At 39.4% G+C, this 25,170-nt stretch overlaps 1 protein-coding gene across 4 annotated transcripts in view; it reads left to right on the top strand.

Annotated features, from left to right (window-relative positions):
• The window catches only part of tjap1 (tight junction associated protein 1 (peripheral)), a 172,661-nt gene that overhangs the window by 8,383 nt on the left and 139,108 nt on the right, over positions 1-25,170 (top strand). For 3 of the 4 annotated variants that reach the window (XM_059982620.1, XM_059982618.1, XM_059982622.1), the window contains exon 2: positions 13,883-13,926. The exons of the other annotated variant lie outside the window; for it this stretch is intronic. The gene's annotated coding sequence lies outside the window, so the exon portion shown is untranslated. The remainder of the gene's footprint in view (positions 1-13,882; positions 13,927-25,170) is intronic. 4 annotated transcript variants of the gene reach the window in all.

Raw genomic sequence — 25,170 nt, forward strand, 5'->3', positions numbered from 1 at the left:
ACAATCATGCAACACTATCATGATCAAAGAAAGCAGTGGATTGATTATATTCACGAGGTGTCTGTGCTGATTATGCTTATTTCCAGTTAAATAAGAGCATGACAGCATACACTAGATAAATTCCATTGATTATATTTTAGGAATTAACGCAGTTTAATAGGACTATGGTGTTATTGCTAGTGTTCTGATTTTTCTTATTTTATTTAAATACATAAATTGTTACTCATTAAAGCAAAAGCTTGTCTCTTGTACTTTCTTAACAATTTCCATGAAACTTCAGCTAATTGGAGCAGTTGCTTAATTGGGCCAAAATGTACTTAGCCTGATGTGTCCCAATTAACTGGAGTCCAGCCTATATAAGGGGACAAACGATAATGATAGATTTGGACTGGGATAAATTCGGAAAACATAATGGAAAAAATAAATGGAGAGTGAACTACTGAAGGGCTAGAAAAATGAACAGTAACAGTTCTTTTAAGGATTTAACAGAGAACCAAATAAGCACTGACTGGAGAAACAGGAGTAAAATGAAATAGCAGAGGACTTAAATAGTTATTTTGCATCAGTCTTTACAAGAGAAAATGTTATAAACACCTTATTAATACTGACTAATTGAATAGCATTACCATTATGCTGGCAAGCTAATAGGGTTGAAGGCTGTTGCTTCTCTTGGCTCAGATGGTTTGTATAGGATCCAAGAAATGGTTGCTGAGCTAGTATGTGTATAATAGTTTTCCAAAAATCAGGATTCTAGAAAAGTGCCAGAGAATTGGAAAACTGCCAATATGATGTACCTGTTCAAAACAAAATAGAGAGGCAGAAAGTGGATAATTATAAGCCAGTTAGTCTTGCACCTATTGTTGGAAAGGAATTAAAGTCATTAATAAGGAAGTAATAATAGCAAATGTGGAAATTTCAGATAATGTAAGTCACTGATAATATGATTTTGATTCCCATAAGCCTTCATTTCCCCAATGTCCAGAGAGCTATCTCATTGGTTGAATATATTTTCTGACTTGGCATGAACAATATTCTGTGATAGATAATTTGGAAAATGTCACAGCTCTCAAAGAAGAAACTCTTCCTTCTCTCAGTTAGAAATGGGCCCTGTTACTGAGTCTGTAACCCTGCTGCAAGACTCACTCATGAGAAAAGGATCTTTTCAGCATCTTCCCTGTAGCCCTTTCAGAATATTGAATATTTCAATGGGATCACCTCTTGGAGTCATAGTTATATTGCATAGAAACAGGTCCTTTGGTTTAATTAGTCCATGCTGGCCAAAGTAGTTCATTTGGCCAGTAATCTTTGTAACCTTTTCAATCCACTTACCTGCCTACCATCTTTTTATAAGCTGTTATTAGACTACCTGCTTTAGCCACTTCCCCTGACATCTCATTCCATATTACTTCGTGCAAGCAAAGAATAATTGTTCCTCAAGTTCCTATTAAATCCCTCGCCTCTCACCTTAAACCTATGCACTCCACTTCTTGATTCCCATAGACTATCTACACCTCTCAAGATCCCATACAACTCCATAAGATCATCTTTTATTAGTCTCCTATGCTCCAAGAAATAAAGCCCTAGCCTGTCCAACCTCTCTCTATAACTCAGACTCTAAAGGCTTGGCAACGTTCCTCAAAATATTTTCTGTATTCTTTTGAGTTTAAAAATATCTTTCCTCTTTCAGGATGACCAAAACTGATTATGCCATTGGCTGTAAGGTTGCAAGTGTTATATCTGCAGAGGGAGAGTTAGGTGCCTGCTGACTGAGTCAGTGACCGAATGATATTTGAAAAGGGGTGCAGGAAATGCTTGGCTAGATTCATGGAAGCATGTTAGTACGAATGTTTCTCAGTAAATTGTCAGGAGGTTTGCAAAAGGAGAATCACTAACTGGTTAAAGGGAATGTTTTACTAGTCAGAGTTTAGCAGTTGAAGGGCCTTTTGCTTCCAGTTGTCACTGATGCAAGTTCTTTCCCCAGAGAATTATCAATGTTTTGTTTCCTTGTTTACTATTTGTTTGCAGTCAACATGACTGAAAGTTGTGCTTCCAGATGGTGTAGATATCTAGAAATTCCCTGTTGTTTACATGCCTGGAGGCATCTAAATCTGTTTAGCTATTAACTAGGTTTCTGCTTTGGAGCTGCATCAGTGCTACCACTTGATGAAACTGGAATAATGATTTCTTGTCAGATGGAAAGCAGTAATTGTCTGCAATTGTTTATGCTGACTTCAGTAGAACTATTTTATGATTCAAGTGTTTTCTTAATCGTCCTGCAGCAGAAATAGTCAAATGCCACTAATGGAAAACTTGTTAATGTGGTCATTTCAGTATAGCTGGTCTTCTGACAAAGATTGGAACTTGTTTGTCAGGTTACTGTCTTTACCATGTTTGCTACAGTATTTACCATAAAAGATAGCAGTGTAGTGTTCTCGCTCGGGTGTAACGGAACGCCGAACTAAACACAGAGGTAAACCGTAGTCAATGAAAACAAGGTCGCAGTAAGGTTAACCATTTACTGTTCACTCTTCCACATTAACGTATGGTGAAAACTGTTGATAAAACAATACAAGATTTGTACAGCATTTGTTTCCTTCTTGATATTACATTTACATCATAAATACTTGTAAAAGTAAAACTACAACTACTACATTACATTAAAGTGCAGCATACAGTCAGAATCTACCTACGCCATTGACTACTTTAAATACACTTCAACACAAACTATCTGCAACTCTTTAACTAACGAAAACATAAACCTTATCGACCGTTGTTAGTTTTAACAGGATCGGCGTTAACATTTTAATTCAACATATCAATGATCTCATGACTTACGGCGTTGCTTCCACTATGTTTCTAGTGCCTAGAAAGACAACTTTTCTTGCGCTGGACTTGCACATGTGTGACCCCCACCTTCCCGTTTCTTCAAACCGGTATTTTCCCACAAGACGCGGCGAAACCGGATGTGATGTCATCGCATGCCACAATATATCACAGACAACGAATTTACTTTAAACAATCCTAACTTTAACTAAAATGCTAACAAACGAATTACTAAGCGAAAATATTATAAACTAACTAACTGCCATAAAGGCAACACAAGCAGAATTGGGCTTTTTGGCTCATCAAGTGTGCTCCGCCACTTGATCATGATTGAATTATTTTCCCTCTCGACCCCGCACTCCTGCCTTCGCCCCACAACTGTTGACTCCCTTACTAATCAATAACTTATCACCTGCCCCCCCGCTTTAAATCTACCCAATGCCTTGGCTTCTATAGTTGTCTGTAGTAATGAATTGCACATCTTCACCACCCTCTGGCTAAAGAAATTGCCTTTCATCTCTCTTCTAATGGGCCTCAATGGTGTACTTGGCAGGGCCCAGAAAACGTGTGTCAACCAACTGGCTGGAATGTTCAAGACGTCTTCAGTTCCTCACTGCTGCAGTCGAAGGTTCCCATCTGCTTCGAAAGGGCAGTCATTCCAGTGCCCAGGAAGAGCAGGGTGAGCTGCCTCAGTGACAATTATCCAGTGGTGCTCATATCTACTATGATGAAATGCTTTGATAGATTTTGTATGGCTAGAATTAACTCCTGTCTGAGCAAAGCCTTGGACCTGCTGCAATTTGCCTACTGCCACAACAGTTCTACAATGGATGCAATTGCAATAATTTGCCATCTGGCTTTGGACCACCTGGACAACAGCATGTTTACAACTCAACATTCAACACCATTAACCCTCAAGTATGAATTAACAAGTTTACAAACCTGGGCCCCTGTACCTCCCTCTGCATTAGGACCCTTTACTTCCTCATTGGGAGACCACAGTCAGTGTTGATTGGAAATCACGTGTCCTACGCAGTGTTGAAGCTTGCCACAATGATGTGTGCTTAGCCCACTGTTCCACTCTCTCTACACACAAGTCTGTGGCTAGGTATGGCTCAAACACTATAAATTCTCTGATGGCACACTTACGTTGGAAGAATCTCAGATAGTGACAAGGAGGCAGACAGGAGTGAGATAGATCAGCTGGTTGAGTGGTGTCCTAACAACTTTGCACTCAATGTCAGTAAGACCAAGGAATTGATTGTGGACTTCAGGAAGGGGAATCAGGAGAACATACAGCCATTCTCATTGAGTGGTCAGCAGTGGAAAGGGTGGCAGCTTCAAGTACTTGGGTATCAACATCCCTGGTCTGTCCTGGGCCCAACACATAATGTAATTATGAAGAAGGCACGCCAGCAGTGATATTTCATTAGGAATTTGAAGAGATTTTCTAGTTATCAAAGATTCCAGCAAATTCTACAGATGTACTGTGGAGATCATTCTAAGTGGTTGCATCACTGTCTGGTATGGAGGCTCCAATGCACAGGATTGAACAAGGTAAACTCAGCCAGCCCTACCATGGGCACTAGCTTCCCCACCATCGAGACCATCTTCAAAAGATGATGCTTCAAGAAGGCAGCATCTATTATGATGGACCTTTACCATCCAGAACATGCCCTTTCTAATTACTAGCATCGGGGAGGAGTTACAGGAGCCTGGAAATGCACACTGAACATTTTATGGTCAGGTTCTTGCCCTCTACCATCAGATTTCTGAATGGTCCATGAACAAGACCTCTTTTTTTTTTAGCTTTTTTTGCACAAATTTATTTTTATATATTATTGTAACATTATTGTAGTTATTTTTGTGTATAACACTGTACTGCTGCTGCAAAACAAATTTCATGGCAGATGGTGCCTATAAAAAATATTCTCTCCCCTCCCCCAAGAAGTTTTCATGTTTTATTGTTTTACAACATTAGGGAACAGTGATCATAATATGATCAAGTTCACTTTGAAATTTGAGAAGGAGATACTAAATCCCAAACTGTCAGTATTTCAGTAGAATAATCGAAATTAGAATGGCATGAGAGGAGATCTGGCCAAGGTTGACTGGAAAGGGACACTAGCAGGAAGGACAACAGAGTAGCAATGGCTGGAGTTTCTGTGAAAAATGAGGTAAGTGCAAGACAGATGTACTCCAAATAAGAATTTGTTTTTATATGGAAGACGGACACTACTGTGAGGTCAGTCAAGTCAGAGCCAAAGTAAAAGCAGAAGAGAGGGCATACAAAGAAACCAAAGCTAGTGGGAAGATAGAGGATTGGGAAGCTTTTTAAAAAACTTGCAGAAGGAAACTAAGAAGGTCATTAGGAGGGAAAAGATGAATTGTAAAAGGAAGTTGGCAACTAATATCAGAGAAGATACTGAAAGCTTTTTTAAGTATATAAAGGATAAAAGAGAGTTGAGGGTAGATTATAGGACCAATGGAAAATGACGCAGGAGATATTGTAATGAGAGACACAGCGATGGCAGAGGAACTGAATGTGTATTTTGTATCAGTCTTCACAGTGGAAGACATCTGCAGTATATTGGACATTCAGGAGTGTCAGGGAAATGAAGTATGTGCAGTGAAAATTAAGACTGAGAAGGTGCTCAGGAAGCTTAATGGTTTGAGGGTTGATAAATCTCCTGGACCTGATTAAATGTATCCTTGAGTTCTGAAGGAAGTAGCTGGAGAGATTGCAGAGGCATTAACAATGATCTTGCAAGAATTGATAGATTCTGGCATTGTACCAGATGACTGGAAAATTGCAAATGTTGCTCTCATATTTAAGAAGGGTGGGAGACAGCAGAAAGGAAACTATAGACCTGTTAGCCTGACATCAGTGGTTGGGAATTGTTGGAATCGATTGTTAGGGATGAAATTACAGAATACCTGGAGGCACATGACAAGATAGACCAAAGCCAGCATGGTTTCAGGAAAGGAAAATCCTGCCTGAATAACCTACTGCAATTTTTTAAGGAAATTACAAGCAGGGTAGACAAAGGAGATGCAGTGAATGTGGTGTACTTGGATTTTCAGAAGGCCTTTGACAGGGTGCCGCACATGAGGCTGTTTAGTAAGATAAGATCCCATGGAATTACAGGGGAGTTACTGGCATGGGTGGAGCATTGGCTGATTGGCAGAGAACAGAGAGTAGTAATAAAGAGATCCTATTCTGGCTGGCACCTCGTTCCCAGTGGAGTTCCACAGGGGTCAATGTTGGGACTGCTGCTTTTTACGATGTATGTCAGTGATTTGGACTGTGGGATTAATGGATTTGTGGCTAAATTGGCCGATGGTACAGAGATGGGGGGAGGAGCGGGTTTTGCTGAGGAAACAAAGAACCTACAGAGAGACTTGGATAGTTTCAGGGAATGGGCAATGAAGTGTCAAATTAAATAAAATGTTGGAAAGTGTATGGTCATGCACTTTGGTGGAAGAAATAAATGGGCAGACTTTTATTTAGATGGAGAGAGAATTCAAAATGGAGTGATGCAAAGGGACTTGGGAATTCTTGTGCAGGATACCTTAAAAGTTAACGTGCAAGTTGAGTTGTTGGTGAAGAAGGTGAAAGCAATGCTGGCATTCATTTCTAGAGGTATAGAATGTAAGAGCAGGGATGTGATGTTGAGGCTCTGTAAGGCACTCGTGAGACCACATTTGGAGTATTGTGTGCAGTTTTGGGCTCCTTATTTTAGAAAGGATATACACTCATTAGAGAGGCTTCAGAGAAGATTCAAGAGAATGATTCCAGGAATGAAAGGGTTACTGTGTGAGGAATGTCTGGCAGCTCTTGGGCTGCATTACCTGGAGTTTAGGTGAACGAGACGGGATCTCAGAAACATTCCGAATGTTTCAAGCAGTCTATCATAAACAAAAAAAAATTCTAAGGAAGCAACATTTTTGAAAAAATTTGTTGTCCAGTGTGATCAGTGTCAAAAAGCCAAATTAAATCCATTGTAATTCAATGTTATAAAACATGAAAACTTCCAAGGGGTTTGAATACTTTTTATAAGCACTGTATGTCAGTGACGATAAATCTGATTCTGATGAAAAGACATCCTTCTATTCTAGACTTGCCCACTGTAGGTAACGTCCTTTTCACATCCATTCTATCTAGGCCTTTCAATATTTGGTAATTTCAATGAGATCTCCTTTCATTCTTCTAAACTTCATTGAGTATAGTCCAAAAATCATCATACTCATATGTTAACTTGTTCGTTCCTGGGACCATTCTTGTGAACTTAATCTGGATTCTCTCCAATGCCAGCACATCCTTTGTTAGAAATGAGACCAAGAATCATTCATAATATTCCACATGTGTCTGACCAATGCCTTCTAAAGCTTAGCATTACATCCTTGTTTTTATACCCAAGTCCTCTTGAAATGAATGCAAATACTATATTTGCCTTCCTTATTACTGACTCAACCTGCAAATTAATCCCAAGTTCCTTTGTATTTCCATTTTCTGAATTTGCTCCCAATCAGAAAATGGTCTGCCTTTATTCCTTCCAGAACGTGTGACCATACACTCCATTCCATTTACACTTCTTTTCCCATTCTACTAACCTTTCCATTCTCCTGCAGACTCCCTGCTTCAACACTATCTGCCCTTTCACCTATGTTTGTAACATCCACAAATATAGCCACAAAGCCACCAGTTCTATTATGCGGGTCATTTACATATAATGTGAAAAGTAGCGGATTCAACACCGACTCCTGCAGAACACCACAAGTGACCAGCGACCAACCAGAAAATGGCACATTTATTCCCCCCACCCCTTTGCCATCTACCAGTCAGCCACTCTTTTGTGTCTGCTGTTATCTTTCCTGAAATGCCATGGGCTCTTGTTTAAGAGCCTCATGTGCAGCATCTCATCAAAGAGTAAGTGAACAACATCCATTGACTTTCCTTTGTCTATCCTGCCCGTTACTTCATCAAAAATTTCCAACAGATTTGTCAGGCAAGATTTCCCCTTAAGAAATTATGCTGACTTCAGCTATTTTATTGTGTACTCCAGGTACCTCGAAACCTCATCCTGTTGGACTTTTCAGTCTTGTCAACCACTGAAATTAAGCTAAATAGTCTATAATTTTTTTGTCCTTTGGCCATCCTCCCTTAAAGAGTGGAGTGACATTTTGCAATTTTCCAGTCCTCTGGAACCATTCCAGAATCTCGCATTCTTGAAGGCTTTTATATTGTTTTTGACTTCCCTTGTGGAGCCACAGTTGCCTGTTTCTCCCTTTAGAATACTGCTTCTTTACGATGAACCGATCCTGCACCTTCTGAATTGCTCCCAAGCTCCAGTCATTGTTCTACCATCCTCCATCATCAAAGTTATCCTGAGAATTGGTCTGGTGAATTTCCATTAGACATCCTCTACTGCTACTGTCTTTTTTTAGGTAATGGGACTAATTGTAGTATTCCAGGTATAGCCTGATCAACACCCAATAAAATTGTAACTGCATTTCTTCTTTTTGAAGGTCTAATCCCTGTTTGCCACCTTAACTGCTTGTCGGGCCTACCTGCTATCTTCGTGATTCAAAGTTCAAAGTAAATTTATTATCAAAGTACATTTTGTAAAGTGTCATACAAGAGAAAATATAACACCTGATCTCTTGTATGCAAATATTAAAGATAACATTTTATCTTCTCCTCCCCTCTCTTCAAAGATCAGATCACAACTTGATTCAGCTCATGCCATTGCATAAGCCCAAAGTACAGCAACAGCTAGCTATGACGAAGATAATAAAGAAATGGTCTCCAGAGGCCATCGGGAGCTGCTTTGAGGTTACTGACTGGAATGTGCTTTGTAAACCATGTGGGAAGGACATTAATTGACTTGCTGATTGCATCACTAGCTACATTAACTCCTGATAATACCAGCAAGGACTGGTTGCTGCTTTCCTCACAACAAACCATGGGTCAATACTAAAGGCTCTTCTCAACCATAAAAAGAGAGCCTTTGGATCAGGAGATAGGGAGGAATTGAAACGTGCTGAGGAAGATAAAGGTCAAGGGATTGGATGGTGTGAACCCAAGGTCCTGAAGGAGTGTGCAGAGCAGTTATGCGGAGTTCTCCAGTGCACTTTTAATCTCTCAGCCAGGAAAGGGTCCAGACAGTGTGGAAAACATAATGTGTCATCCCAGTACCCAAAAAGGGCCAACCAAAAGTGTTGAATGATTACCTTCCAGTGGCCCTGACCTCACATATCATGAATACCCTAGAATTGAATTGAACTGACTTTATTACTAACATCCTTCATATACATGTGGAGTAAAAATCTTTACACGTCTCTGTCTAAATGTGCAATTACAGTAAATCTTATATACAACAGGATAGTCAATATAGTATCGAAAAACAGTTGCGTCAGCATGAATTAAGCAGTCTAATGGCTTGGTGGAAGAAGCTGTCCCGGAGCCTATTGGTCCTGGCTTTTATGCTGCGGTACTGTTTCCTGGATGGTAGCAACTGGAACACTTTGTGGTTGGAGTGACTTGGGCCTCCAATGATCCTTCAGGCCCTTTTTACACACCTGACTTTGTAAATGTCCTGAATAGTGGGAAGGTCACATCCACAGAAGCGGTGGGCTGTCCGCACCATGTTCTGCAGAGTCCTGTGATTGAGGGAAATACAGTTCCCATACCAGGCAGTGATGCAGCCAGTCAATAGTGCCCCTATAGAAAGTTCTTAGAATTTGGGGGCCTATACCATAATTCTTCAACCGTCAACCTAGAGAGGCAGGTCCTGGCTCACGTATGTGCCCTGGTCTGTTCAGCCTTGATCCCCTGTGGTTTGTCTACCAAGAGCACACTGAAGTTGATGATGTTGTTATCTACCTGTTGAACAGAGCCTACTCCCATTTGGACAAGAGGGCTGCACTGTTTTTTTGATATCTCAAGTGCTTTCAATACCATATAGCCTTCATTGCTGGGGGAAAAGCTGCGTTCAATGCAGATGGGCACTTCCATTGTATCCTGGATAATGGACTACCTGACTGGCAGACTACAGTTTGTGTTGCTTCACAGCTCTGTGTCAGACGTGGTTATAAGCAGCACTGGGGTCCCTTCCTGTTTACCTGGTATACCTTGGACTTCGGATACAAGACTGAGTCATGTCATCAGCAGAAATGACTCAGCAATAGTTGGGTGTATGTTGGGAGGATGAATACAGGGCCCTGCCAGGGGAGGACTTTGTCAAAAGGTGCAGGCTGAATCATCATTAAGACAAAGGAGATGGTGATGGACTTTAGAAAGACTAAAGTCTTCCTAAATTCCTGCATTGCTCTCTGTTTCTGTTGATGTGGTGAGGATCTACAAGTACCTGGGGGTGCACCTGGATGACAGACTTGAGTGGAGCATTGAAGTAGAGGCTGTGTATAAGAAGGGCCAGAGTTGCCTCTACTTCCTGAGCAGACTGAGGTCCTTTAGAGTATTCAGGCCTCTCCTTCACATTTTTTGCCAGTGTGTTGTCACCAGTACAATCTTCCATGTGGTATTGTCCTGGGGCAATGGCATCAACACGGGTGATGCCAGCGGGCTCAGTAAACTGATTAAATAGGCTGGCTCTGTAGGAGTCAAACTGGACACACTGGAGGCTGTGGTAGAACAAAGGACCTTGCGGAAAATCCTGGCAATTCTGGACAATGTTTCTCACCCTCTGCATGCCTCCTTGGCTGAACAGAGGAGCACTTTTCGTAATAGACTAAGATAACTGTGCTCCCCAATGAGCACTATATGAGGTCATTATTGCCCTTGCCCATTAGGCTCTATAATGAGTCAACCTGTAGCTGGGGAAGGTGATGACCCCCTCCAGTTAGAATGTTTGTGGTAACTTTATTTCTTATTCTTTCTACTTCTTCTAATATTTACAGTACATCTGTGCACTTGTAATGATACTGTGACACTAATTTGAGTGAGTGTAGTTATTCCCTTTTATTCAAGAGCCTGATGGATGAGGGGTAGTAACTGTTTTTGAATCTGGTGGTGTGAGTCCTGATGCTCTTGTACTTTTTACCTTTTACCTGATGGCAGCAGAGAAAAGAGAGCATGATCTGGGTGCTGGGGATTTATGATAATGGATGCTACTTTCTGACGACAGTGTAACATGTAGATGTGTCCAATGGTTGGGAGGGCTTTACCTGTGATGTGTTGAGCCTAACCCACTACCTTTTGTAAGATTTTCTATTCAAAGGCATTGGTGTTTCCATACCAGGCCTATAAGCAGTCAGTCAGTATACCCTCCACTGAAGTTTGCCAAAGTTTTAGATGTCATGCTAAATATCCACAGATTCCTAAGGAAGTAGAGGCATTGCCGTGTTTTTATTTGCACGTGTTTTTATTTACTTGTGTGCTGGGTGCAGGGCAGGTTCTCTGGAATAGTGACAACCAGGAATGTAAAGCCACACCTCTGGTCCTCCTCTGAGGATTGGCTCATTGATGAGTGAGAGGTTGCTGTTATGACACCATTCAGCCAAATTTTCAATCTCTCACCTGTATGCTGATTCATCACCTTTGATTAGGCTCACAATGGTGTCATCAGCAAAACTGAATGTGGCATTGGAGCTGTACTTAGCGATGTAGTTATAGGTGTAAAGCGAGTAGAGCACGGTGCTAAGCACACAACCTTGTGGCACACCTATGTTGATAGAAATCGTGGAGGAGATGTTGTTGTCATTCGGAACTGACTGTGGTCTACAAGCAAGGAAATCCAGGATCCAGGAGTTATTGAAACCAAGGTTGTAGAGCTTATTGATTAATTTTGAGGGGATGATGGTATTAAGTACTGAGCTGTAGTTGAAAAAGAACATCCTGATGTATGCATCTTTGCTGTCCGTATGTTTCAGGATTGAATGAAGAGCCAGTGAGACAGCATCTGCTGTGCATCTGTTGCTCCAGTAGGCAAATTAGAGCTGATCCAAGTTACCTCTTGGGCAGGAGCTGGGATGTTTCATCACCAACCTCTTTAAACACTTCATCACTGTGGACGTAAGTGCAACTGGCTGATGGTCAGTGAGGCAGGTCACCATGCTCTTCTTGAAGCCTATTTGAAGCAGGTAGATACCTCACTGTCGAAGTGAGAGGTTAAAGATCTCAATGAACATGCCAGCTAGTTGATTTGCACAGGTCTTTAGTACATGGTCTGGTACCCTATCTGGTCCAGATGCTTTCTGTGGATTCACCATCCTGAAGGCAGCCTGCATGTCAGCTTCAGAGACTGAGCTCACAGGATCATCAGGGCATGTGGGGTTCTCAATGTTTTCTCCATGTTCTGATGGTCAAAGCAATTAGAGAAGGCTTTGAGCTTATCTGGAAGCTAAGTCCTGCTATCTCTACATGTTACTTCATTTAACTTTGTAGGAGGTGATAGCATTCTTGCCCTGCCATTGCTGTCGAGCGTCCTTTGTTAATTCAGGTTTGTCCTGGAATTTCCATTTCACCTTTATGTTCTCTTTTTGGAGATCATTCCTGCATCTCTTGTAGCTTTTTTAGTTCTCCAGACTTGAATGCCTCTGGATCTCATAGTTCATTTAGGGTTTCTGATTGGGGAAGACACTGAACGATTTAGTGGGGACACAGTCGTCTACAGCTGTCTTAATGAAGTCTGTTACAACCATGGTGTATTCATTCAGATCTGTACATGAGTGCTTGAGCATGGCCCAGTCTCCTGACTCAAATTAATCCTTTAATCACTTCTCTGCCTCCTGCAACTACCTCTTTCTTGTCTTAATCTCTGAAGCCTTTCTTTTTAGGCTCTGCCTCTATGCAGGTAAGAGGAGACAACCAAGTGATCTGATTTACTAAAATGTGGTCTAGGCAAGGAATGGTAGGCATACCTTATGTTAATATAGCAGTGGTCGTGGATGTTGGGGCCTCTGGTGCTACAGGTTATATACTGGTGATAATTGGGCAGCATTTTCTTTAAGCCTGGTTGAAATCTCTGACTACAAGTTGAAATGTGTCAGAGGGCTGTTCCTTGTTTGGAGACAGCATTCATGCACCGGAAGACTTAGATCCCTCCGAAATGTTATTTATTTGCATTTTCTATTTAGAAAGTTAGAAAATAGAAATGCTGAAGTTCACGACCTCATACTTCCACACAGAAAACTCCATTTGCTGGTTTTTCAGCTTTTACTCTATCTATCTAAATCCAATTCCACAATAACAATGTTCTTATCACAACATGCCTTTTCATATATTTTAGTGTTATTGGAAACCTTTCATTTTGTATCCCCTCCAAGTCATCAATATACATAAAAAGACAATTGAGAGCCAAGAGTTGGTTCCTTGGGGATTACTCCCCAAATTATATTCCTTAATCTATTAGTGATGATTTATAAAAAATCAAGGCCTTTATTGTTTTGTTAACGCTTGCATCAAAGGTTATAGAAATGTTTTGATAGGATTTAACTGAAGTACATTTGTGCCTGCCACCCATTGTCCCTGGTTGCACGCTTCTTCCTCTCTTGGTGCCTTGACTGTGGTTGCACTTGCCCTCCTACTGCTACTCCCTCATTCTGGCTTCTTATGAAATTGAATAGGGCTTAACCGAATTCATTCCTTTCTAGTTTCATTGATTTCTGAGTAAAGTGTCCATGGCTCTTCCAGCAGCTCTACTCAATGCTCACTCTGATTTGGGTAAGTAAGTTCTGATAATGTTCAGATGGATGCTGGTCTTTGTTGTGGAAATATCAATGAAAATTGTGCAGAACAAAAATGACTTAATTTGAGACCCAATGCTATAGTGCAGATGATGTCGGTTGTCAGGATTATAATCTAGAGAATGATGGATTATGTGAAAGAGAAACTGAAGAATGAGTTGGGAGAAGTGTAGGTAGAAAAGATTGCAGATGCTGGAATCTGGAGAAATACACGAACTGCTAGAGAAACTTAGCCGGTCATGTAGCATCTGAGAGTATATTTCAAGCAGTGAATGTTACTGTTGAGTTAGTGAAACTGTTATGGTGGTTAGAGGCATGCAGTAACCACTCTTCAATTTCTGTTCTCTTTCAGGAAAAACTAACTTTTAGATCCAGTGGGTTTGACACCTATGAACAGTAAGTCAAGCAGTTTGTTATATTCAGAGGTGCAATTTACAGTTTAATTTGGGGTTTGCTATTGGCTTACTTCAACGGCATAAAATTTGTAAATGTCACATACTCTCAATTTAAATGACTACAAGTTATTTCTCAATTCACAAACAAAAATCTGCAAGTGCTGGAATCTGAAGTAAAAGCAAGATGTTATTGATACTCACCAGGTTAGGTATCACTTTGGACAGAGGAACAGAAACAAAATTTTAGCAGCCAATGTCCTGAAATATTGGACTTTTTTTTTCTTTCTACAGATGTTTGAGCAACTGAGTATCCCCAGCATTTTCTATAACTTTTTCAATGCGAGTATTAAAGGAAAAGTAATTTATTTGATTGGCTTGTTTACAGTTATGGAACTGATCACATTGTGATCAATTTAATTTAGAAAATCATATGCAAAAGTAAGTGGTGTTCATCAGGTTTATTGGCATTATTTGTTTGCCTGAAGTGTGTGTATGTGCCTTTGTGTTGATGGTATGATTAACAAAAGAGTCCTGTGTTGTAAACATGATGAGCATTTAGTTAATCAGCTCTTCTGATTTTAGCAGATTAGGTTTGCCTGACATCATATTAACATAGTTTTAGCACAGTTCTGTATAAAGAGAATTGGGAATCAATGTCAAATTATCATTGATTAAAATTTAGTGCAACTTTTCAATTCACGGAGGGGAATTATTTTCAGTGATATTTTTCCATTATCAATTTAATGCACATCAGAAATAGGAATCTTGCCAAGGGGCTATCCTGTAAGGCTGGCCATGAAATTGATGAGAAATGTGTTAGTACATTGAAATTCTGAACTCAGTCACATTTGTTTATCTTTCTGCAATTTACTCAATACCAATCAAAGCATCAATGTAAAGAGTACATCTTTACGACCATGCAATGGGAATTTGTTTCAGATAAGACATGGAATGATCGAAAGTTTACAACGCAGGAGGAGCTGTTCCATCATGTCTGTGCCAGATGAAAAAGACTGTCAATCTAATTCCACCCAGCAGTTACTATAGATCATAGCTTTTCAAGTTCATTACCAAATACATTTAACTGCAATAAATGTTTCTGTTTCTTTTGATGTTTTGGGATGAGTTCTAAATCTTACTGTTTACAATGATTTTGCTGCCTCTGCAACTGTTCACCCTATATACATGAACAACTGGAAGCTGGTAAGTGTAGAATATTTAAGTTTGCTGATGACACTAAATTGAGTGAGAAAACATTGTGCAGAGGATGCAGAGAGATGTAGATAGGTTGAGTAAATGAGCATGGGTCAGGCAGATTGACTATGAGGTTGTCCATTTTGGAAGGAAAAATTAGATTATGTAAATGATGAAAGATTGCAGCACGTTGTTCAGAGGAATAGGAGTACTAGTGCATGAATTGCAAAATAACCAAATAACAAGAAGAAATAGAATATTAGAGGATAGAATTCAAGAGGTTATTCTGTAACTGTGCAAGGTAATGGTGAGTAGTGCATGTGGTTCTGCTCTCCTTACTTGAGAAAAGATATATTGGCTTTGAAGGGGAGGTTCACTGGGTTGATTCTGGATAGGAGAGGTTAGTCAGTGAGAAGAAATTGAGTCCTGAATTATACTTGCTAGAATTTAGAAGAATGAGAGGGGATCATATAGAAACATAGTACTTTGAAAGGGATATATGGTGGTAGGAAAGTTGTTAACACTCAAAGGTGAGATGAAAACTGGAGGACATGGTGTCAAGGTTCGGGGGAGACGATTTAGGAAGAGATGAGGGGGACCTGCTTTTCGTAGAGAGTTTCCCTGCAGAATTCTCTGCCCAGGGAAGTAGTAGAAGTTAACTCATTAAATATATTTAAGATAGAGGAATTGAAGTATACGGAGAAAAGGCAGGTGAGAAAACTCAGCCACGTCAGATGAACTGTGATCTTGATGTAACAGGTTCAATGGGCAGTTAACCTATTCCTCTCTTTCATTTGTTCTTATTTGTCCAGTCCCTCAAACTGTCTAAGTTCCACTGGCACCTCAGTGCCCCCATTAACCATCCTGTTTTGTTGTCTGCAAACCTGAATTTAAATAAAGGAATTAAATCTAATGTTCTAATTGCCCATTTTAACTCTTTAGTTTGAACATATGTAGACACTCTTGAACCAACACTGAGTATCCATCTTCACATGATCTGCCTGCATATCTCTTCACTTAGCTCCTACTAACAATTGGGAAGCCTAGAGTATACTATGTAGGGAAATTAATGGGGCAAGAGAAATAGCATTATAATAGTAAGAGATTTCAGTTTACCCAGTGTTAAATGGGATGGTTTTTGCATGAAACTTTTATATTGTAGAACATTTATTGTCCTTATAGTTAAGGGGCAGTGTAAGCTTAATCTTGGAGGATGTAGTTTGTGACTGTAGGACTACTTGACTGGTGAGCATATGAGTTTCAAAGTAGATATGGAAAGGATCTGTGAATTAAATTTCTGATTTGGGGCAAGAGAAATTCCACCCAGTTTGCCTGCTATAAGGTCAAGTGATGATTTCCATTTAGATCCTATAAATATGGTATGAAAGTTCCATTTAAATGAAGACAAAATGGTGATCTTCAATAGATATGTTAAAACAATTTGGTTATTGGTATAGAACTGGAATTAGTTTCATAAACTGGTTGGAGTAGTTGTGAGAATAGTTATTCTCATTGCAGCTCATGAAGGAAGCTTGTAGCTTAATCTATTGTAACATATGAATTTAATTTGTGACTCATGTTTTATATGCACATGAACTATTTCATGGTATAGGGAGAGGCAAATTTAGGAGTAGTTTTGAAAATGGACTTTGTTCCAAGGAATGGCTTATTGCTGTAGGGATTTTAATTATGAAGTGTATTTACAGATAAGTCTGGACCTTGGTACTTGTGAAGCTGAGGATTATTTGAATTGTTCAGATTACAATAAAAATCGACATTTCAATTGACTCCTTAATTTAATTAGTATGAATTTTTAATACCCAATGAAAAATGTTAATCTGTACAATGCTTACTTTAGGATTACTACTTTAATGTGCTTATTTCAATAGGAATTTACTTTGGACAATATTCTCAAAATCATTTGAAAGAAGTCGAGTGGACTGAGATGAGTGTGATGGAATGTAGAAGTAAACAGAACAACAGTTAGCCTGTCAGCTACATGTTCTGAAAAGCATAAACTGCATTACAGTATTTTCATTTTTATAAAAAGTCTTTGCTTTTCCTTATGCTGATAATTTATATCTCCTCTCTCTGACCTTATTCCTCATAATTTGGCAACATTGTCCCAGATTTTGCACCAAACGATCATCAATGTGGAAGCATACTGGACAACTGCAAAACCCTTAATTTTTTTGTGTTGAAGTCCAGCAGAGAGATGTTCATTGGAATTTGGACTTGAACAATGAAACAGTTTCTCTCAAAGCTGACAAGTAATTCAGCATGTTCTACTTCAAGCTGTCCAATACCTTCAGTTACCTTTACTTTTAATGCACAGTTTTACTGGGTTTCACGGGTGAATGAATATATGGGGACAATTTCTTGTGTCCTTCCAGATTTCAGAGGTAGACAAATCACAGCTGTAATAATGCTTCTTTAAAAAATTAGTTGCATTTTTATTATGGTATACATTTGTACAAATTTTACAAATTGTATAAAACAGTAGCATTAAAAACAAGCTGTAATAAATTATGTATTTTATTGTGAAATATTGGTATAATTTGGCTTAAAGATTGCCTTAATAAAAATTGTAGATGTTTTTTTCTCATTGCATTTTTCAGGTGTTAATGTGTAGTAGGTGTTGTTAATACTGATGATTTACTGTTAATGTGTTGGCACATTTGCTAACCTAGTTTAAATAGATGCTCACATTTTAGCAGCATAGTTACATTAAATTGGTTACCCACGTTTTCTCCTTTAATTCAGAAAGGTATTGAATGGTATGAACTTTCAACTTGTTAACTTTTGTAGTTCTCCACGTCATGAGTTATGGGCTCGTAATTTGGAGCAGGAGAGCCATATTGAACATATCAGATAGTTGTCAGAATCACATAAATTTCCATCATTCACATTAACTGGGTTTTGTAGGACATGGATACTAGGTGTATTATATGACTGGAAGTCCTAGAGCTCTTTGTTCATTAACACCTTGTTGAGGGAGAGCTCAGGAAAGAGTGAGGTGGAATATTTTCCCCCAGTATTTAAAAATCTGTGTGTCTGTAAAGCACACTGCTACTTAGAATGATTCTCAGAATCAGGTTTAATATTGCTGGCATATGTAATGAAAATTGTTTTGCAGCTGCAATACATTGCAATGATAATAAAAACTATAAATTGCAATAAGTGTATATAAAAAGGAAAATTAAATAAGTAGTGCAAAAAGAGAGGATTAAGAAGTCCTGAGGTTGTGTTCAGGGATTCATTGTCCATTCAAAAATCTGATGGCAGAGGGGAAGAAGCTGTTCCTGAAATATTGCATGTGTATCTTCAGGCTCCTGTACCGCCTCCTTGAAGATAGCAATAGAAGAGGGCATGTCCTACATGATGGAGTCCTTAAAGATGGATGCTGCCTTTTTGAGGCATCACCTTTTGAAGGTGTCCTAAATGCTGGGGAGGCTCATGCCCATGGTGAGGCTGATGGAGTTTACTACTTTCTGCAGCTTTTCCCAATCCTGTGCAGTGGGCCCTCTTTACCAGATGGTGATGCACCCAGTTAGAATGCTCTCCATGGTATGTTTGTACAAATTTGTGAGTGTCTTTGGTGACATGCCAAGTCTCTTCAAGCTCCAAATGAAATATAGCTGCTGTCATGTCTCTTTATAATAAGTACAATGAGAGTAGAGCAGTGGTCTGAGCACATATCCTTGAGGTGCGTCATTGTTGATTGTCAGCAAGGAGGAGATGTTATTTCTGATCCACACAGACTGTAGTCTATCGGTGAAGAAGTCAAGGATCCATTTGCAGAGGGAGGTACAGAGGCCCAGATTTTGGAGATTGCTGATTGAAACTGAGGGTATGAATGTTGTTGAATACTGAGCTGCAGGCTATAAGCAGTCACTTGGCGTAGGTATGGCTATTGGCCAGGTGATCCAAAGCCAAGTGGAGACCCAATGAGATTGCATCAGCTTTAAACCTATTGTGGCAATAGGCAAATTACAGCGGGTCCATGTATATGCTTAGGCGTGAGTTGATTCTTGCCACGACCAACCTCTCAAAGAATTTTATTATAGTAGATGTGAATGGCTTTGGGTGATACTCACTGAGGCAGCTCACCCTGCCCTTTTAGGGCACTGGTATGATTGCTGACCTTTTGATTCAGGTGGAAACCAATGACTGCATCAGTGAAAGATTGAAGGTGTCCTTGAGCACCCCAGCTGGTTGGTTGGCACAGGTTTTCAGAGCCCAACCAAATACACTATCAGAGCTTGAAACCTTGAGGGTTCACCCACTTGAAAGATGCTGGTCTCCAAGACAGACATAGCAGAATTACCAGATACTCCAGGGATTCGCACAGATGTAGTTTTATTCTCAATTTCAAAGTTTGCATAAAAGATGTTAAGCTCATCAGTGAGTGAAGCGTCACAATCATTCATGATGTTAGGTTCCACTTTGTAGGAAGTCATTGCTTGCAACCCCTGCCAGAGCTGATGTGCAACTTCAATTGTTGTTTTTCACCCTTGAAGTAGCCTTCTATTGGTCGTATCTGGACTTGTATAGTTCTCGATTACCGGTCTTGAATGCCACAGCTCTAGCCAACAGCAGACTATAGATCTCGTTTCATTCATAGCTTTTGGTTTGGGTATGACCAGTTTGTTCTTGCAGGCACATACTCATCCACACAGGTCTTGATGAAGTCAGTGAAAACTGTGGCATATTCCTTCAGACTCAAGATGAGTCCCTGAATATTGTACAGGCCATCAACTCAAAGCAGTTCAGTAAGTGCTTCTCCACATCCCTTGACCAAACCTTGTTGGTCCTCACCATTGATGCTGTGGTCTTTACCCTCTGCCTATTCAGTGTGTGTATAGAAGTATAGCCAAATGAACAGACTTTCCAAAGAGTGACTCTGTAAGTGTTCTTGATGGTGGCATAACAGTGGTGAATTATGTTGTCACCTCTGGTTCCGTGGGTGATATGATTGTGGTAGTTGTTCAGTGACTTCAAGCTGTCCTGATTGAAATCTGCAATGATAGGGAAGGCATTAGGGTGTGCTGTTTTGTGCCTGCTGAGTAAGTTGCTTAGCTGCTCCAGTGCCTCCTTGATGTTGGCCTGAGGTGGAATGTATACCGCTACCAGGACAACAGAGGAACACTCCCTCGGCAGATATAATCAAGTACACGACTCACCCAGCCAACACACTTTTTGTCCCTCTTCCCTCCAGGAGAAGATTCAGGAGCTTGAAGATTTGTATAGCCAGATTTGGGAACAGCTTCTTTCCAACTGTGATGAGACTGCTGAACGGATCCTGACCCGGATCTGGGCCGTACCTTCCAAATATCCGGACCTGACTTGCACTACCTTACTTCCCCTTTTCTATTTTCTAATTATGATTTATAATTTAAATCTTTATTATATTTATTTCTATTTGTACTTCAGGGAGTACGAAGCGCAGAATCAAATATCACTGTGATGATTGTACGCTCTAGTATCAATTGTTTGGTGACAATAAAAGTAAAGTAAGTTAAGTATAATGGATGACATTTGACTGCTGATGAAAAGAATATATTTTTACATTATTGTATGCCTTCCCTCAATTCTGGCCCCTTGATTTTCCAGTTTAATTGCTTGTATCAAATCTTTTCTCGACAATAATTTCTGTCTTTTGAGTATTGGATTTTGTTGTGTGAATGCTTGAAATGTGAAGGGATAATAGACTTGAGATATAGACTGAAAAAGAACGAGTAACACTCTTGTCATTTCCATCTTTTAAAGGCATTGTTGAAACATTAACATTTGAAATGTCCAGTGTGCTTTGTATGTCAAAGTTTTCACCCTCCAAGTTGCTGTAGTGTAAAGGAGACGAGTTATGTAAAGTGCTCTATATCCCAAAGGTGAACTCCTTTTAGTTGTTGCAGCATGGAGGGTAGAAAGCATCTTGCATAACTTAATTTGGTTGAACACCTTAGTTAGATTTTTATCGTATATCACAATGCCATTGTTTCTTCATGTTAATGTGCGGGAACCTTTGAACATCCTGAAGTCAAAATAGTTTCTCATTCATCCAATGTCAATAAATGGGAAAATTTCATTAACAAAAACAGGTCTCTCGAAAGTTAAGGATAATATATTAGTAAATAAAAACAAATTGCTTGTCTTAATTTTTTTTAGCAAGTGCATTGTGATGATTTATACTTTGAGGCGGTGGTTGAATTGAAAGTGAGCTCTTTGGTCTGCATTGATTTCTGTGCTTCTGCTCCTAACACAGTGCCTTTCTTTGACATATTAGTTTTATTAATGCAGCTAAGCTGAGCATTGAGCATCACTCTTGATTTTGTACTTTGGACCATGCCTACTTGGAGAATTGGATTTTCAATCAAATCCTCTAATATTTGGTGCACTTCTGGGAATCTGATTTTGTTCTTTGGCCTCTTGAGCAAATTATTTTGTCCTCACTGAGGAAAACGTAGTGCAACAATGGCAAATTATGTGATTTAAATACAAAATTTATGAGAAATATAGGGGACATTTTGAAGACTTAAAGCAATCTTAAATGGAAGAGGCCCACACTGGACTTCAATCACATAGAGAGCATATGAATAAAACAATTATATTTAGTAATATGTTTAATATCAAACAGGAAAAGCAAACTAATCAGATTCCTGTATAGAAAAAATACACCTGTGACCACCAGGATTAAAAACATATTTAAAGATACAACTAAATGTCCATAAACCTTTCTACCAGGGACTTGAATTTTTCTTGATAGCACATGGTACTGCTGATAAAGTCACAATTTATTACCCATACTTGATTATTCCTGACAAGGTGGTAATGAGCTGCTTTTATAGAGCACTATAATCCTGTCAGTGATGGTACTCCCAGAATATCAAACACAAGAGATTCTGTAGATGCTGGAAATCTTGAGCAACAGACAAACACAATGTTGGTGGAACTTGGTAAGTCAGCCAGTATATGGAAGGGAACAAACTTTCAAGGTTTTGGGCCAACACCTTCATCAGGAGTAGAAAGGAAGGGGTCAAAAGCCAGAATAAGAGGATTGGGGGAGGGGAAGGAGTGCAAGCTGGCAAGCAAGGAATATTGTTTGGAGGGTGCTCCAGGATTTGTATCTAGCTACCAAGACTGAAGGTCAATATACTTAAAAGTCTCAACCACGAGGAAATCTGCAGATGCTGGAAATTCAAACAACACACATAAAATGCTGGTGGAGCACAGCAGGCCAGGCCGCATCTATAGGGAGAAGCACTGTCGACGTTTTGCGCTGAGACCCTTCGTCAGGACTGGCCTGGCCTGGCCTGCTGTGTTCCACCAGCATTTTGTGTGTGTTGTTTCATACTTAAAAGTCTGGACTTTTTGTGACTTGAAGATAACCTACAGTTGAATAGTGTTCCCATGCTTCTTGGGCATTGTTGTTACATTAACCTAGGTAAATCAGTGTAGTGCTATTTGTTTTTTTCACTTGGGCATCCTGTTGTATCAGTGGTGGTGAGAATGAATATTTCAGGATGACAGGGTGGCAGTCTAGTGGAATGCTTTGCTTTTGTTATGTTGTGTGTCATTGAATTTGCAGGTAGACAGAAGAATGCTTCTGATGTGCATTGGAGATGGTGGAAAGGATCTGGAGTGTCGGGGGTGTGGGTGAAGTAAAGAAATGGGAAGTTGATAGGTAAAAGAGAAGTGGGTATCTGATGGGAGAGGACCAAAGGTTATGGAAGAAAGAAAAGGAGGAGCACCACCAGAGGAAGGTAATGGGCAAGTAAGGAGTTAAGACGAGAGAGGAAAAATGGGAATGGGGGAGAGAGATAGCATTACTGGAAGTTCAAGAAATCGATGTTCATGCCATTAATCAAGCTGGTTAGACCTTGGAACTGTCCAGAGAAGCAGAGTGATATTCTGAGATTGAGGTGATTGCCTTCCAACAATCACAATCACCTTTTTTGTGAGGTATGACTTGAAGTCATTGGAGGGCTTTTCCTCTTGATGTCCATTAACTTGTTTTACCCGGGCTCCTTAACATCACAGTTGTTCAATTGCTTGCCATGGTGTCAAGAGCAGTCACTCTTGCCTCACCTCTGGAACTCAGCTCTTTGGTTCATGTACAGATTAAGTTCAATTGCACATTAGGATGATGCAGTAAAGTGCTTTATGCTACCAGTGACCCAGGTTCAATTCTCACTGCTATCTGTAAGAAATTTTAATCTTCTCCCATGACCACTTGGGTTTCCTCCCACAGTTCAAAGATGTACCGGTGGTAGGTTAATTGGTCATTGAAAATTCTTCTGTGATTAGGCTGAGGTTAAGTCAGGGAATTGCTGGGTGGCACAGCTTGAAGGGTCAGAAGGGCTTACTTCACGCTGTATTAATAAATAAAGTCTATTACAAAGTTTGGATTTGAGTGATTTAGTGAAACTCAAATAAGACATTGTTGAGTAGTTGATGGTACTTTTTTTATCACTGTAGATGATTGAGATTAGGAAGTATTTAATGGGTTTGGATTTGACCTGATTTTAGTGAACAAAATTTACAGGGCATAAAATAAGAATTAATCAGCAACCGAAGAGAAATTGGTCTGGTGTCATTTGGAAGCAGGCTAAGATTACAAATGAGTCAAGTTTCGAATGCAGGAAGTTTGGCAAATAAGGTTAGTGACTTGTAAACAAAAGTAGTCCAGTGATCATGTGGATAGCCAGAGACTTCTCCCAGGGCTGAAATGGCAAACACAAGGGAGCATAGTTTTAAGGTGCTTGGAAGTAGGTACAAGGGGGATGTCAGAGCTAAGTTTTTCACACAGAGAGTGGTGGGTGCGTGGAATGCACTGCCAGCAAAGGTGCTGGAGGTGGATACAATAGTGTCTTTTAAGAGCCTCTTTGATAGGTACATGGAGCTTAGAAAAATAGAGGGCGATGCAGTAAGGAAATTCTAGGCAGTTTCTGGAGTAAGTTACATGGTTGGCACAACATTGTAAGGTGAAGGGCCTGTAATGTGCTGTAGATTTTCTATGTTATATGACTCCCAAAAGATTGGGACAGGAAATACTTGATCAAGGAAATGCCAAGGGAGTGAATAGGTATTTTACTTTAGTCTTTAAGAAATGTTATGATTATACCATTGATCATGAATAATGCCAGGCTGGGATTAACTGCATCGTCATCATTGGAGAATTAGTAATGAGGAAAACAATGGGTTTAAATGTTGATAATTCCTTTGGTCAAGAAAGTTTGCATCTTATTTGCTTTCTAAGATTGGTAGTTGAGACCTTAATCCCATTATTAAGCATACATTAAGAAGTTGCTTTCAGTTTTGTAGATTCTGAGTTTAGTAATTTTGTTCTTTCTAGTAAAAGCCATCTCAATGATTTTTTAAACCATCAATTTCCGATCAGACCTTTTTAATTTGGAAAACCAAAGGAATAGTAACCTTTTTTAGATTTGTTTTTTATGTATATAAAAATTTTATGTATATTTTTGTTTTTTTGTTAGTGGGGTTTTTATGTATATAAAAATTATAAAAGTTTCTTTATCTTTTTTCTTCTTTTCATGTAATGATAAGAGGTGAATCGATTATCCTGACGAAGGGTTTCGGCCCGAAACGTCGACAGTGCTTCTCCCTATACATGCTGCTTGACCTGCTGCATTCCACCAGCATTTTGTGTGTGTTGTTTGAATTTCCAGCATCTGCAGATTTCCTGGTGTTTGCCGTTTAAATCAATTATCTCATTCTTTATTACATACTATTAGATTAATACTATGTATGGTCTTGATAATGTTTATTTTACCTTTTATATGAATTGTTATTGATATAGATATTTGAGATAATTCTCCATGTGTGTGTGTATATAAATAATATATATAATATATATATTACTCTTTTTTAATTAATAAAAAGATTGATAAATTAAGTTTGCATCTTAGGTCCCAAACAAAATGGTGACAGATGGTGGCTGCATTTGTTGTAATCTTCCAAAGTTGATTTGGCTTTGAAGAAGGCAAGTTAATGTGAACGCTGCCTATGTCACACACCTGTTTGAAAAGGGAAG

Source organism: Hypanus sabinus, chromosome 10 (genome assembly GCF_030144855.1).
Source record: "Hypanus sabinus isolate sHypSab1 chromosome 10, sHypSab1.hap1, whole genome shotgun sequence".
In the NCBI taxonomy this organism is placed as follows: domain Eukaryota; kingdom Metazoa; phylum Chordata; class Chondrichthyes; order Myliobatiformes; family Dasyatidae; genus Hypanus; species Hypanus sabinus.